Below are 8,180 nucleotides of genomic sequence, written 5' to 3'. Positions count from 1 at the left end.
ACAAAAGCAGTAAAATGCGTGGGTTGCCTCCCACGAAGCGCTCTTTTAATGTCATTAGCTTGACGGTTAGAAAGAGTCCTTAGAACGGATCAAAGATATCATATTGTGTAGATGACGCTATAAAACGTTCTTTCACAACATGATTGTTAAGCATGCAACAAGAGTAAAGAGCGGGACCTTTCATAACGTTTTCCAACTCAAATCCTACCATCTTATCACTCACTTGAAAGACTATCCTACCAAGTTTAACATCAATGAGAGCTCCTGCAGTTGCAAGGAAAGGTCTACCTAGGATTATGGGGACGTCATCGTCCTCTTCAATGTCAACGACTACAAAATCAGTTGGGATGTATATCCCTTCTATCTTAACAGGTATGTCCTCGACAAATCCTACAAGTTTCATGGTAGAACGATCAGCAATTTTCAATTCCATCTCGGTAGGTTTTAATTCTCCTATCCCTATCCTTTTAAGAAGAGACAAAGGCAGCAAACTAACACTAGCTCCTAAGTCACATAAAGCTTTGTTTATGGTTTCATTCCCAATTTCACATGGTATGGCAAAGCTACCTGGATCTCTATGCTTAGGGGGTGCTTCTTGGATGATTGCACTAGTTTCCTTAGCCAAGGCTATTGTCTCATTATGCTCTATAGCCCTTTTCTTTGAAAAAATTTCCTTTAAAAACTTGGCATATAGAGGCATCCTAGACAAAGCTTCAGCAAAGGGAAGTTTAATGCAAATCTTCCTAAGTATGTTAACAAATTTTTCAAACTTACCTTCTAGTTTAAGCTTATTAGGATTTAAGGGGGATGGAGTTTTGTTTTCTTCAAGTGGTTTTGCTTCTTCTATCACGACTTTATCACCTAAGGGCTTGACATTTTCTTTCCCAATGTTTTTAACCTTAGCAAAAGTTTCGCCTAACTTACTACCCCTAAAAGATATGACATTAACTTGGGCTTTGGGGTTGGCTTCGGTTTGACCAGGAAAGACTCCCGGTGTTTGGGAAGATGTAGCCACTTGTTGGGCTATTTGGGCGATTTGTGTTTCAAGCATTTTAGAGTGAGTAGCAATAGAATCAACCTTGGTATTGAGCTTGGAAAGAGAATCATTCAGAAATCCAGTTTGGTTTTTGAGTTCTTGAAGTTGTTTGTTTTGGTTGGCAATAGAGTTTTCCAACAAAATTTCCAAATTGGATTTTTGAGTGAATCTTTGGTTGTTTGCATAACCGGGTGGTGCTACTTGTCCATAGGGATTTTGGTTTTTATAAAAATTTTGATTTTGTCTCATCCCTTGGTTGTATTGAGCATAATTCATTTGCTCAACACCGTTAATAGCACTACCTAGTTGGCAATCAACACCAGCATGACCAGTTATACCACATATTTCACAAGAAAGAGTAGAAGCAGAATTGATAGCACTAACATTGAATTTTTCAAGTTTTTCGGTTAGTGTATCAATTTTAGAAGCAAGGTGATCATAGTTAGAGACTTCATGTATACCTGCCTCCTTTTTGGAGGGTGAAGAACTAGCGATGGCTCTTTCGTCAGTCCACTTGTAGTGATTTTGAGCCATGTCTTCAATCAAGGCATACGCCTTCGTGTAATTCTTGTTCATAAGTGCTCCACCTGCAGCTGCATCAACAGACATCTTAGTGGTATAAGACAAGCCATTATAAAAAGTGTGGACTATAAGCCACTTCTCTAGGCCATGGTGGGGACAAAGTCTTAGCATTTCCTTGAAACGCTCCCACGCCTCATAGAGAGATTCCCCATCTTTTTGATTGAACCGCGTGATTTGGTCTCTAAGTTTGGCGGTTTTAGATGGTGGAAAGAAACGGGCAAGGAATGCTTGCCTCATCTGATCCCATGAAGTAATGGAACCGACTTCGAGGGAATGGAACCAAGCGCTAGCTCTATCCCTTAAGGAAAAGGGAAAGAGATGAAGTCTTACGGCCTCTTGGTTCTCATTCATGGTTCCACTAATTCGTAGGAAAACAGAGATGTGAAGATTGGGATCCTCAGTGGGGGATCCCGAAAATTGGTTTTGCTGCACCAAGTTAAGCAGGGCAGGCTTAATTTCAAAATTGTCATCCTCAACCGTTGGGTACACAATAACAGCTTGTGGCTCAGCCGTAGACGGCGTTGCATACTCTTTGAGAGTGCGGTTGGCCATGGAGGTGTTATTTTGTGCGTCTCTCCTTCGTCTATGCAAATACCTTTCGATCTCGTTGATTATTACAACTCGATTTCTGGTTTTTCGCATAAAAAAAAAATTGAGAACCCAAGAAGTTAATAATGACAGAAAAAAGTGAAAAGTTAAAAATAAAAATAAAAAGAAAAGAGAAAGAATAAGAGAGAATTCTAATCACTAAGAAAAAGCTAATTAAATTAGTTAACTCCCCGGCAACGGCGCCAAAAACTTGATAGAGCCAAACCGCAAGTGCACGGCCTATCGAAGTAATAGTAGTAAGTAGAGTATCGTTCCGCTAGGGAGTTGTTCAACTTAATTAACTTTTAATGAATGATTAGAGGAGAGAAAGTTGATAAGGGAGAGTTTGATTGCTGAAGGTAAAAACAATAATAATAAAGGGCCTTAGGATCATTGGTTCATCTTAATAACTAATCCTTCACTAGACAAAACCTAAACATCTAATTTCATGATTTACACACTAATCTCTAAAGACCGGTTTCCCTTAGCCCCTCACCTTTCCGATGAAAGTCCGGTGAGAGTTTACTTCTAGCAACCAAGCCTATTTCACTGACATGATTACTAGAAGATGCATAGAGGATTGAAACTTCTCTTTGTCTCAATAATTGCAAAGACTATTTCACTGTTTTGCAATTATTGTCTAGATTCACTTGTTCCAACATCAAAGCTCCGCTCTCGCTTTATGAATTGATGTTTGGGATGATGGATTAACGATTATCAAACCCTCCGCTTTCGCTTCCACAGTTTGATAATTGTTAATCCACGTTAAGACGGTGAATCTAGATTAGAAATTAGGGTTACATAGAAATTAGGGTTTAGACATGTTTTGTTTAGGATTGAGTCATTAGACTCCCCAACAATCCTAAGACTAAGAAGTCTACTCACTCATGTTCATCGTAGACATGGAGGAAGAAGAGAGAAATGCGGTAAAATAAATTGCAAAGAAAGTAAAAGGGAAAGTAAAGACTTTTATTAAAATAGCAATTGAAATAACAAAGTAAAGCATGATTGTTTATGGTGGAGAGCTACTCTATTTATAGCTTTACAATTGACTTAGAAACTAAGCAACTAAAAGGATAAAATGGTAAAGCCGCAACAGGGTAACTTGGCCTTGAAGAAAAAGCAGCAAAAGTGGTTTCTGGGACGGGCACGGCCGTGCCACATGTTGGCACGGGCCGTGCCAAGCTTCTGAGTTGGGGGAATATATTTTTGCCCTGTATCTTCGTATTCTTGCGCTGTATTTTGCTCCAGTCCTCTTTCTTTTGCTCCAAGGCACCTTCCACCATATATTTATTCCTAAAATAAAATAAAAGACAATTTGAAGTAAAATATTCTAAACTAAAATAAAATGCAATAAAATAAAATCAAATCTAAAATAAAACTAAACTAAATAAGGCAATAATTAATACTATCTATGACTCATCAGGTCACATTGAGGAAAATTCCTTAGACAAACAGAAGGATATTGAGACATCTGATGTAGGCACTGTCAACCCAAGATGAATTTGGTTGAGATCCAATAGATATGGAAGAAGAGTCATAGAGAAGAAGGAAAAGACCTTTAGAAGCAACCCTAGAAAATCCCTAAGTGGTGGACAATTTAGTCCTGTTCCAAAAGGGTTATCTGATATGATGGCAAAGCTTAGAATGAATTCTGAAACTCAGAAGACTGCCTCCCCTGGGCAGCAAGCAAATGATGGTAACATCTAACTCAAGACTAGAAATGGAACAAGCTCTACTGTGCAGACATCCCAACTTAAGAGAAAATCTGAAGCAATTCCCAGCACTGTTTTCAACACTGAGAAGAATCAAGATGCTGAAATGAGAATGGTAGGCCTTATGGATAAGGCCAGCCAAGGCATATGAAGATTCTTACTTGGAACTGCAGAGGGTTGGGCAACCTTGATGCAGTTAGAGCCTATAAAAGGCTCCTAAGGTCCAATTGCCCATGTGTGGTATTTCTTATGGAGACTAAGTTGAAAAATTCTGATTCTAATGTTTCTAATAAGCTGTGTGTAGGTTACCTTCAGAATCACTTCATTGTGAACTGTAATACTGAAGGTGGTGGTAGATCTGGTGGTTTGGCCCTTATTTGGCATAATGATGTACATCTTCACATTACAAATTTTAATAATATGCTGATTGAGTTTTATGTTTTGGATAGCTTTAATAATAATACATAGTATGCTTCTGGGCTGTATGGGTACCATACTCAAAGTAACAAGCATGTTACTTGTGAAACTATTAAAAATCTCTATAATAGTTATCATAATAAGATATGGCTACTCTTTGGTGATTTCAATTTATATTTGAATAGCTCTGAGAAATTAGGAGGCAAAAATATAGACTATAAGCAATGTAGCCTTTTCAGTTCCACTCTTAATGATTGTGACCTCCTTGATTTAGGTTACCATGGAAACAAATTCACCTGGGCAAACAATCAAGAGATTGAACACCACATTAAGGAAAGGCTGGATATATATTGTGCTAACCCCCATTGGATTAATTATTTTCCTAGATATAAAAATTTCCATCTGTTGAGATTCACATCTGATCACTCTCCTATCCTTTTAGAGTTTTGGGACAAGTTTTTTTGTAGACAAAACACTCACAAAAAGAAGAAAATTATAAGATTTGAAAAGAACTGTGGAGTCATGACAAAGAGAGTTTTAAAATTGTCAAAAACAGTTGGAATCAAGCCATGGGAGATAGTGCTTATAAAGGACAGGCTACCATGCATCAGCTCCATGTTTGGGGTCACCAGAAATTTGGTGACATCCCTAATAAAGTAAGGCAGTTGCAGGAGACCTTGGGCAAGCTGAAAGATAAAGTCCCTAATAATGACATCATGGCCCAGATTGTAGAAGCTGAAAAGAAGCTAATTCAATCATACTTCAGGAGGAAGTATGGTGGGCTCAGAGAGCTAAGACCAGTGGCTCAAATATGGTGACTACAACACAAAATTCTTTCATTTCAAAGCTAGTCAGAGAAAGAAAAAGAATACCATCTATGCAACTACTGATAATCAGGGAGTACTCTGGCAAGACCTTCCTCATATTCATGATATTTTTATTAATCATTTCAAAGATATTTTTTCTACCTCAAACCCTATTGCTGGTCATAATTATCTTGAATTTATTAAAAATAGAATCATTGATGATATGATGACTGATCTTAGTATGGATTTTATTCCATATGAAGTGGTTACTGCTATGAAAACCATGAAGAGCACCTCTTCACCTGGCCCTAATGGGTTGTCTGCTCTTTTTTACCAAACATACTGGCACCTCATTATTAATGATGTTACTAAAGCGGTGCTTCACATTCTTAACAATGGGGGTGATCCTTCTAATATCAATCATTCATATATTACCCTTATCCCAAAAACTAACAACCCCACCCAGCCCTCTAATTTCAGGCCTATTAGTTTGTGTAATGTCATTCTTAAGATAGTTACTAAAACCATAGCTAATAGAGTTAAGAGGATTCTTCCCTATATCATCTCCAATCACCAAAGTGATTTTATTTCTAATAGACTCATCACTGACAATATATTAGTAGCTTTTGAGGCTTTTCACAAGATCAATAAAACTTCAAATTCTAAGAAAGGTTTAGTAGGGATCAAGCTTGACATGGCCAAATCCTATGATAGAATAGAATGGGGATTCCTCAATAATGTCCTTCTTATGATGGGATTCCCTAATAATCTAGTTTCCACTATTATGAAATGTGTTTCCAATGTTTCCTTTTCTATTCTCATCAATGGCCAACCTACTGACTCTTTCATTCCCCAAAGAGGACTGAGACAGGGTGACCCCCTATCTCCCTACCTGTTTATTCTTTGTGCAGAGGTCCTCTCTAGACTTTTGACTAAAGGGCAATTTGATGGGAGTTTCCATGGGGTCATCATTGCCCCCAATGCTCCTCCTATATCCCATTTGTTCTTTGCTGATGATAGTTTACTTTTTTGTAGGTCTGACCCTAAAGAGGCAAAATACATTATGGATACTTTGAACCTGTACCAAAGCATCTCTGGCCAGAAAGTCAACCCAGATAAATCAGAAATGGTCTTCAGTTCTAGGCTCAGAGAGGAGGTCAAAAGAGGTTTCCACTCTCAGCTACCTATTAAAATTTTAAGCAAGATATCAAAATATTTGGGTTTACCTACGCAGTTTGGGAGATCAAAGGTTCAAGACTTCAACTACATCATGGACAAGATTAAGAAACTCAAAGGTTGGAAGGAAAAAATCTGCTTTTGCTGGCAGAAGTGTCTTAATTAAAGCTGTGGCCCAGGCCATACTAGTTTTTGTCATGAGCTGTTTTCTTCTCCCACAGGAGATATGTGATAAAATTGAAAGTGCAGTGTGTCAATTCTGGTGGGGAAGTAAAGGAGATTCAAGGGAAATTCATTGGGTCAAAAAGGAAAAACTTATCAAATCATCTATGGTGGGTGGCTTAGGATTCAAGTGTCTTAGAGACTTCAATTTAGCCATGCTAGCCAAACAAGCATGGAGGCTGCACACTAACCCAACCTCTCTTATTTCTCAAGTCTACAAAGCAAAATACTACCCCCACTTGGATATTTTAAAGGCCAACATTGGTACTACTCCTAATTATGCCTGGAGGAGTATTCATCAATCTCTATGGATACTTAACAAAGGTTGCTGCTGGAAAGTGGGTAATGGGCTATCTATAAACATATGGGAAGATAGGTGGCTCCCCTATCAAAATGGATTCAAAGTCATTACCCCAAGCTCTAGGGACTCTAACATTCACATGGTCAAAGATCTGTTAATAGGCTCTCCACCAGATTGGAATAAAAAACTCATAGAGGACACTTTTCTCCCTTTTGAAGGGATTCAAATCCAACAACTCCCCCTAACCCATAAGGAGACTCAAGACTCACATGTTTTCAGAGACTGGAGTCTACTCAGTCAAAACCGATTACCAAGCTATACAATGCTGGAAAAATAATAGGGATCAAGGTCCCTCCATTGAATTGATAATGAAGACAGTTTGGAAGAAAGTCTGGGGCCTACAGACAATTCCTAGACACAAAGTTATTATTTGGAAAATCATTAACAGAGCATTACCTGTTAGAAGTGAACTAATCAGCCGAGGAATCAGATGTTCCTTGTTGTGTCCGCGTTGTGAATCTAGCATAGAGACGATAAATCACCTATTTCTTAACTGCAAACATACCAGAAGAGAATGGTTTGGATCCCAATTGGGGATCAATTTTCAAAATTCTAATCTCACTGATTTCATAGAGTGGCTGATTTCTTTTATTCTCAACAATGAGAAATCAACTATAATCACAATGGCAGCTCTATTATACAGTGTTTGGCATGCTCGCAACCAGTTAGAGTTATTCAGCGAGCTAACGATGGCTACAAAAAAGCGCAGCAAGCGGATCTGGACCATCTGAATAACATTGATAGCGCTGGAAGAATGCACCGAGCTCAAGTTCCTACAAAAGTTAAATGGGTTAGACTTGAGAAGGGATTATCAAAGTAAACAGCGATGTGAACTTATCTTGTCCGGATTCGTGGGGTATCGGTGTGATTGCGCGGAATGATGAAGGTCTGGTGATGGCATCAGGAACTTGGATGCGGTTTGGGTTCCACTGCGCTGGAACTGCAGAAGCTTGGGGACTGTACCAAGCGGTTCACTTCGCTCATGAGTGTGGCTTCAATAAAGTTCAATTTGAGAGTGATAATGAAAGGCTGATAAAGCTTCTTCAAGGTTCTGGTGGAGAGCTACCGAACTATCTAGGAGCAATTATTGACAACATTATCTCTTTATCTTCTTATTTTAGTTAATGTTCTTTTTCTCATATTAAAAGATGTGGCAATAAGGTGGCCCACTGTTTGGCACAATTAGCAGTCACATAACCAAACAAAGTTTGAATGGAAGATGTCCCATCCCAAGCTTACCCTTTGTATTTTTCTGAGTTAATCTCTTAATTAATAAT

The 8,180-nt window shown here is 38.5% G+C and overlaps 1 non-coding gene across 1 annotated transcript; it reads left to right on the top strand.

Moving 5' to 3' along the window:
- Positions 1-1,700: 1,700 nt before the first annotated feature.
- Positions 1,701-1,807, top strand: LOC146906488 (small nucleolar RNA R71). Its single transcript, XR_015020751.1, has one exon. It is a non-coding gene; the product is annotated as a small nucleolar RNA R71 (small nucleolar RNA).
- Positions 1,808-8,180: the final 6,373 nt, after the last annotated feature.

The sequence above is a fragment of the Medicago sativa genome, chromosome 7 (assembly GCF_051527215.1).
Source record: "Medicago sativa cultivar Bolivia chromosome 7, Bolivia_mono, whole genome shotgun sequence".
NCBI lineage: Eukaryota > Viridiplantae > Streptophyta > Magnoliopsida > Fabales > Fabaceae > Medicago > Medicago sativa.
Note: the sequence above shows the minus strand (reverse complement) of the source record. Positions and strands in the feature narration are given on the sequence as shown.